This window comes from Rhagoletis pomonella, unplaced genomic scaffold (assembly GCF_013731165.1).
Source record: "Rhagoletis pomonella isolate Grant_MI unplaced genomic scaffold, Rhpom_1.0 Rhpom_scaffold_00075, whole genome shotgun sequence".
Classification (NCBI taxonomy): domain Eukaryota; kingdom Metazoa; phylum Arthropoda; class Insecta; order Diptera; family Tephritidae; genus Rhagoletis; species Rhagoletis pomonella.
In genome coordinates, this window is record NW_023458629.1 from 64363 (window position 1) to 73264 (window position 8902).

The following is an 8902-nucleotide window of genomic DNA, read 5'->3' on the forward strand; positions in this document are numbered from 1 at the left end:
AATGAATATGTACCTAGAGCATATGTGTACTGTGTATACATAAAAAAATGTCGTTTGAAATTAACAAAATAAAAATTTGTATTACATAGAACCCTGGCAATCCTGATGGAAAATATTTTCTGACCAAAGTTCTCAACAATACCTTTCATTTGATACCCATATTGCGATGTTTTAGATAAATTGTGTATAAGCGGAAATAAGTGGCAACCTTAAACTATTATCCTAAGAGATAACATTTTATATATAGAGAAAGCATTGTTTAAGAACCTTCTTTTGTTACCCATTAATAGTAATATTTTACCTTTTTTTGTAAAAAAAAAAATTAAATAAATATAGGTGGCAACCTTAAAATATCTTTTTGAATTAGGGATCTTTAAAATACCTTCCATTTGATACCCATATTATGATGTTTTAATTAAATTTTAACTAATTTCCAATAGGTGGCAAGCTTGTACGAGTCTTCTCGGAGATAATATCTACTCAGATAACCTTAGAATCCAAAACATTATCTGTGTACAAAATTTCATCAAAATCGTTAGAGCCGTTTCCGAGAACCTTATGGATATATATATATACTAGCAATTACCCGGCGTGCTTCGCTGCGCCTTAAATGTATTTTTGTGTTGTAACTCTCCCCCTAAGCTCTTATGGCCTCATTTACAAAATATTTTTAAAGAACTTTATGAAGTTAGATTTAAAAAAAATCGATCTATGAAGCATTGTTTATTTTTTTTTTGAGTTAATATATTTTCGAAGGTAATTAGAAAATATGTAAAGAACCGACTTTCTCTTGGAAATTTAATTTATAATCTTATAACTGGAGTCTACTATCGCACCCTTTCCTCAAACGTGTATTGATTCAATATTCAAATAACGTATATTTATATAATTTGAAAAAATCTCCCTACTATACAAATATGTACAGCAATATTAACTAATATTTTCAAATATTGTGAGAGGGAGTAACAAAACAAAATTACTTTTAAGGCGCAGCGAAGCACGCCGAGTATTCGCTAGTTAGTTAGTTTGTTTGCAGAAAATTGTCTGCTTAATAAAATATAGAAAAAACAAAGAAATCGTATACGTGCGAACAAAGTGAAAGCAATGTTTTGAACGTGTAAACATAAATTAAGCGAACAAATTTTAGTGCTCAATTCGGTTGTATTTTCAAAACATTTTTGCCTACCAAAAGGTTCATTAAACCAACCAAGCTACCAAAGGAGAATGAACCTACCAATTTTGGTCCAATTGGACCAAAACGGCAACGCTGATGCTCGTCAATGAGCGAAACAGAAATCGTTTTGTTTGCACTCTTTTTTCTTTGCAAAGTTTGTGTCTTTGGACGAATCATTCGTGAAATGTTTCGTTTGTTTTGAACTCTGTGTATGGACATACTTGGACACATACATACATATGATTAGTTTGTTGTGTCAACCACATACTGCACATGACTTCGAAGCGATGCTTTGCCTTTCGGTTACAAATGTGTACACATATACATACATATGTATGTATTTAGCATCCCTGCAGTACGGGGGAGTGACTACAGGACTGCTGAATCGGTAGCTACCTGATAAACACCGTCAATTACCGACCGACTACTTGCAGTGTATTTCATCGATTACTTTTACAAGGCAATGTCCTAGGCGGTAGTCACCATCGGCTCTCTCTGCACTACCGGGAGTTACTAAAGTAGTCACTTGCGTGATTTATGGGCGCCCTCTGTCGTACTTTTTCGCAATTCTGCTTACGACTGGTTCGACTCTGCACTACCATGTGAACTACCACGGGTTAATAGAGTAGCTACTTACCTAGGAGTCGGTGCAGTAGCGGTTCAAAAGTAGCGATTGACTCCAGCAGTACTGGAGCGATGTTCAATCAGTGATCGCTGTTTAGCTCAAATACGTTTATGTGTGTATGTATGTGGTATAGCGCAGTCACGTCGCTCATACACATCTCTTTTGCCTTTGTGAGCCCGTGTTTGATCGGCACTGATGTACAGATTTTTCGCGTAGCTATGCGCTGTATTTGGCAACCAAATAGGCTTATGCTTGTACGTCTTTGTAATTTTTTGTAACTTTACACCCAAAAAAAAGGGTGCTTATCTTCCAAGAATAAAAAAATATAAGTATGCCACTCTGCGCCTTTTTACAAATGCTTCGTTTAAAAAAAAATATATTAAAATCGGTTTAGTACTTTGAGAAATAAGTCGTTACAAACGTACTCCATATAATCAATTTTATATAATAGTATAGAGTATAGATAAGAATTGCTCGCTTAATGTAATAAGATACACAGCAAAAAATGGGCCCGATAGGTGGCTCCAGAGCCGAGTTATTCCAATTTCCGTATATGCCTGTGAGTGCCTGCTTTGGTTTCACCATCTACTATCTATATATTAATACGCTAACGAAATCCCATACAAATCTATTCCTCCCTACTGCTCCTATGTTTCTCAACCAATTTGAATGATTCTTCTTTTGTGCGAAAGGTATTGCAAAGGGGAGGTGCGCATTTTGTTTGTTTTTTCAGTAGGTGGAGAAGGAGTGGAGTTATTCCGAAAAACTTCATTTATGGTCCGATTTGCTTCAAATACATATTACTAACATCAATAGAAATACACGTGCAAAAAATGGACCCGATAGGTGGCTCCTGAGCTTAGTTATTCCAATTTCCGTATAAGCCTATGAATGCCTGCTTTGGTTTCCCCATCTACTATCTATATTAATACGCTAACGAATTCCCATTCAAATCTATTCCTCCCTATTGCTCCTACGTTGTCAAGTGCATTGGTGTAACTTAAAATGTCATACTGTGGTTCGAATATCTATATATTAATACGCTAACGAAATCCCATACAAATATATTCCTCATTTACATACATATAAATATTTATTACTTTATCTGGTTTACTTCACGTTTTAAAGTTTAGATTATTTCATCTTAAATATTTACCTATACAAAATCAACAATTTAACAATTTAACTATTCACATACCTCAAAATTTGATGTAAGACCTTTATTCAATCTTATAAGTGATTCATCACTGGAAGGAATCAGATTCTTATACAAAGAAATTGCGAATGGGGTAAAAATCTTCATTCCCAATATCGTCATAAGAAGCAGAAAATTTACAAATGACGAAATTGTCAACTTGGCAACACTGTGAATCACTACGCTAATTTGGATTTTTATATTATCTACCTAATTGTCCCAGTCCCCTAATTTCGCTCTTAATCGTCGCAAAGGCAAAAATGAATAACAAAGTAACCTCCCCACCCTGGGGAAAAGGAGTGGTGAACTCATAATATCTTACTGAATTCAGTTATTTTGTGTTTCGTTGTTTTAAGCTGACTCGCTATTAAGTAGCAAAAATAAAGAACGAAGTCACTTCCCCACAGTGGGGAAAAGGAGGGGTGAACTCATAATATGTACTAAATTAGTTATTCTGTTTCGTTGTTTTAAGCTGAATCGCTATTAAGTAGAAAAAATATAGAACGAAGTTATTTCCCGCCGTGGGGAAAAGGAGGGGTGAACTCATTATAAGCTGCTAAATTCAGGTTTTTTGTGTTTCGTTGTTTCAAGCTGACTCCCTATTTATTAGCAAAAATATAAAACCAAGCCACTTCTCCACCCTGAGCAAAAGAAGTGGTGAAGTCTATCTAAACGCATGTTACCACCGAATTCGAGCTATACCAAATTAAAATTCATGAAATATTTTCATGTGATGCGACTGACTTAGAAGAGTGCATTGGTACGGCAACTTATAAGTGGTTACAATGTAATTTCTTTTCAATATCTATATATTAATATGTTTACGTTAAATATTCTTATATATGTGTCTAAAACTTATTACTTAACCCGTTTCACATCAAGTTTTGAAGCTCCATTTTATTCAAATTAAATATTTAATTACATATAAAAAATCACAATTTAGCTAATCGCACGCCTCAAAGTTAATTGTAAGCTAACCTGTTTTTAATCTTATATGCTATTCATCGTTTGATGGATTCAGGTTCTTAGACAAAAATCTTCCAAATGGCGTAAAAGTCTTCATTTCATTTGTTACATCGTCATAAGAACCAAAAATCTTCCAAATTACAAAGATATTGTCAACTTGGCAACACTGTTAACCGCGAATCAGTTTGACTTTTTATGTTTTCTACCTTAATAATTCTAAAATGGTTTAGCGTGGTGAACTAAACACAATTATTCTTTACTTCGTTGCTCCAAGCTGATTTGCTATACCTAATGTTACAAAAATGATAAATGGAGTCCCTTCTCTACCCTGGGGAAAAGGAGTGGTGAACTCATAATATGTTACTGAATTCAGTTATTTTGTGTTTCGTTATTTTAAGCTGATTCGCTATTAAGTAACAAAAATAAAGAACGAAGTCACTTCCCCACAGTGGGGAAAAGGAGGGGTGAACTCATAATATGTACTAAATTCAGTCATTCTGTTTTGTTGTTTTAAGCTGAATCGCTATTAAGTAGAAAAAATATAGAGCGAAGTTATTCCCCGGTGTGGGAAAAGGAGGGGTGAACTCATTATAAGCTGCTAAATTCAGTTTTTCTGTGTTGCGTTGTTTCAAGCTGACTCGCTATTTATTAGCAAAAATATAAAACCAAGCCACTTACCCACCCTGAGCAAAAGAAGTGGTGAAGTCTATCTAAACGATAGTTACCACCGAATTCGAGCTATACCAAATTAAAATTCATGAATTATTTTCATGTGATGCGACTGACTTAGAAGAGTGCATCGGTACGGCAACTTATAAGTGGTTCCAATGTAATTTCTTTTCAATATCTATATATTATTACGCTAACGAAATCCCATACAAATCTATTCCTCCCGACTGCTCCTATGTTTCTCAACCAATTTGAATGATTCTTCTTTTGTTCGAAAGGTATTTCAAAGGGGAGGTGCGCATTTTGTTTGTTTTTTTCAGTAAGTGGAGTAGGAGTGGAGTTATTCCGAAAAACTTCATTTATGGTCCGATTTGCTCAAAACACATATTATTATCATCAAGATAAATACACCTGCAATGGGCCCGATAGGTGGTTCCAGAGCCGAGTTATTACAATTTCCGTATAAGCCTATGAATGCCTGCTTTGGTTTCACCATCTACTATCTTTATATTAATACGCTAAAGAAATTACGTACCAATCTATTCCTCCCTACTGCTCCTATGAATTATAGAATTATTAAACGGAAAAGATATCACTCCACCTAATACTATTAGTGACGTGGACGATCAAAAGGTTCTCATGGACCTAAAATCGCCACAAACAAAGCGAAAGTGTATGAAAAAGTGAGGTGGTCGAATTTCGACAACGGGGCGATACTAGTCAATATTAAAAAGTATGCTTTAAAACAAAGGGTCCATAGATCAAAAATCGCAACATTTTTAAAAATACTTAGAAAGATTTACCGAATTTACTTAAAATTATTTCGCCTATGCTCTCTATTCCTGTAACTTCGGCATTCACAGAAAGAGTTTTTTCTATTATGATTGTGAAATGGTGAGATGAGAAAAATAAAGCGACTATCTCACTAATAAAAAATGAACTTTTGATATAAATTTCTTAGAAAATGTTGGCAACCCTAGTTGGGGCCAAGATACAGTTATTCACAGGTATTGTATTCCCATAGAGTTTTGCTTCACATCGATATTCGTGCTCTGTATTCTGATTTGTTTTTTTCTAAAAAACTTCGCACTTAAATTTAAGCCATTCATGACAAAAATTTTATAAAGAAAGTCCCCGCTACCTCCTTCATTGGAAAAAACACAGTGACCCAAATATAAAATGGGACGCGAGATTTTAGCAAGTGTTGTTGTTTAGCAAGCGTTAAAGTTTATTATTTTTTTATGAAAATTACTCAATAAACACCATATAAGTATCACTTTCAGACTTTGTGCAAAAATTTCACCACCTTAAAATTTGAATCATTATATTTACAAAATGGTATGTATGCAGTTTTGTAGTCCATTAAATTGTAGTATAATTGGTGAAAATTTTAAGTAGCTATGACTTGCCGTTGATTTTTGTAATTTTATTTTATAACGGTGTTACGAATTTTTTCCATAAAAAGTATGTTCTAAAATTTTTTATATGGGGGAAAAATGCGGAACACCGTCAACAAAACATTTTCAATAATAAACGATAAGTGCCAGCTACCTTAAATTTGTACTTTAGTATACTAATATTTTAAATTAAAAAAACAGAATTTTTGAATAAAATACGAAATTTGGATTTAAATGGTGTAAGTCAGCTATACTTTCATAAAAAAATAATAAGTTGAACTGTCGCGTCCCAGTTCATATTTGGGTCACATTACTTTTCACATAAAATAAAAATCATTGAAATCGGAACAGTATTTTAAGACTTTTCGTATCAGAGAAAATTCATTCACTTTTTACCGACTTCCAAAAATCAGGAGGTTATCAGGTCGTCGGAATATATTTTTTTTTGTTAGGTATGTTACCGCATAACTATGTACCACGTCAACCGATTTCGATAACTCTTTTTGAAACGGAAAGGTAGTATCTCAGAGGTGGGCCCATACTAATTTGGTTTAGATCCGATTACTGGATCATACCATACTAACTTGGTATATATATTTATATATATTTTTTTACGTCGTTTTTTTTTTGCTAAAAATTACTTGTATCTACTTAACACAGTCCGACATGAAAATTTTCTACGAGATAAGGCTAGCAGTTTCTAATAGATTTTAGGTCCCCAAATATGTTAAAATGGAAACTTATATATACATATAATTAAATTTTCAGGGTGTCCAGATTGTTTTTTTTTTACGCAATATCTAAAAAAAAATAGCCAATTATTATTTTTTAAATAAAATTCGTGAAGTCGATTTAACAAGTCTTTTATTTTAAAAATGAGATCTTGTTATAATATAGTTTTTAAAACTAGAGGGTAATAATAAATAACACAAATCACTTATATGATAGTGATATACAAACAATTTTCTTTAAAAATACGCATACCTTTTAAAAATATTTGCTTCAACACATTTTGCAATAGGACTGCGAATTTACTAAATTTATTATAACTAATATTAATTGATTAATCGCACAATGCGCTTTTAAGAGCTCGGCGCTAAATATTAGATAATAACCTATACTAAGGCGAGATCAGCTATTTCCACAGTTTTTTTCGAAATCACCTATAGTGTCTGAATCATTTACATTTGTGTTGTTGTCATATATTGAGCTTCGATAACATACTCTTTGATATTGGAAACGTTTTCAGCGGAAACTCTTAGCCTTCATATAACATTTTATTCGAACTATTGAATTAAGGCTTTCCAACGTCATCCTATTTCGAATCCTAGTTTTTGTTGAAATCATTACGGAAAAACGCGCTCAACAATAGTGATGTAAATCTTCGATACTTTCAAGTATCGATCGATACTTGATACTTTGGAAATAATTATCGAATAAAAGTATCCGATACTCGATACTTTTACATTATTCCGTTAAAAATTCCTTATACCAAAACCGATAATAATCTTATGAATTTTAATCTTATATTCTTACTCATAGGGCCGGTAGTTCAATGTCTGGCTTTCACTCCTTGCCGGTTAAACATCATTATCGACGTTTTCGATATCATGCATATAACATATGATCGATAAAGCAGTCGTTGTATTTAACGAGTGCTTCTACCTCCGCTTAATGCTAATCAGACATTGAACAACCGGCCCATAGTGACTCTTTTTTGGTAAAAATGTTTTCAATCGAAAACATTGCATAAAAACTACTGAACTGCCGTTGAAGCATATTGTTACACTTATACTTACCATAAATAATTTGCAACTATTTCAGCTATTTGGGGATATATTTTTCCCATTCTTTCCACCACGCGAGCGGATCTGTATTGGCTCTCCAATAAATCTTCTTGAATATATTGATTACCCTCGACTATGACAGACGCTAAAAAACTTTTGCGAGCTTACTTAGATTTTTGATCAAAATCTCTCCAAAGAGAATTGCCGTTTGTTTGATCCACGTTGTGTTCCGGTAAATTATCATTTTGAAGCCTGCTCCTCAACCATTGTAAATTTTGCAACCCGTTACTTTGCTTTGGTGGCGCTTGTTATGAAAATATATTTTAACGATGAGGTTTGAGTATCGAAGTATCGATATAATTTTTTTAATACTGATCGAATACTCAAATCGCTCAATAGTATCAAATACATACTATTCGATACTCGATACTATTCACATCACTACTCAACAAAAGTATTTGAGTGCGACAAGGATAATAATATGAAGGCTACTTTACTTATATTTCCAAACATTTTATTGCCTGTTGCGGTTTTTACTCCGTAAGCAATTATCCACAATTAGCTCCTTGATAAACAAATTTTCAGGTAAAAGTGTCACCGTTTTTGAAATATCTACATTTTTTAATAAAAAAAAATCGTGTTTTTTCATGTATTTTCTTTAACTGCATCTATAAACCAGGCTATACTTAGGAAATTTTTATGTAAAATACTTCCAGATGGTTGCTTCTCCATACTCAAATGCAATGTAGTTAAAATATATTAAGGAACCATCATAAAAGTAGGACTACTTTGGGATTTTTAACTTTTTGATATTTTCTTCCTCACCTTTGACTATCTCTTCACGACCGTAGTGAGCAGGGCACCCTTCATTTTGCAGCCATAGTCTTCGCCGCAGGTTTAAGAGTACATCTTCTAAAAGAGTTGGAAGCCGTTCCTGAAGGACCTCTAAATAGCTGTGAGAGTAGAGCGTTGACGGCAGTTCCACAGGTCCCAATATCTGACAATTAAAAATACGGCACCATAAATTTATTTTGTACCGGTACTGCGAACGATCTTCTCTCATTTCGGGAGGATTGTCTATCTGCCAAC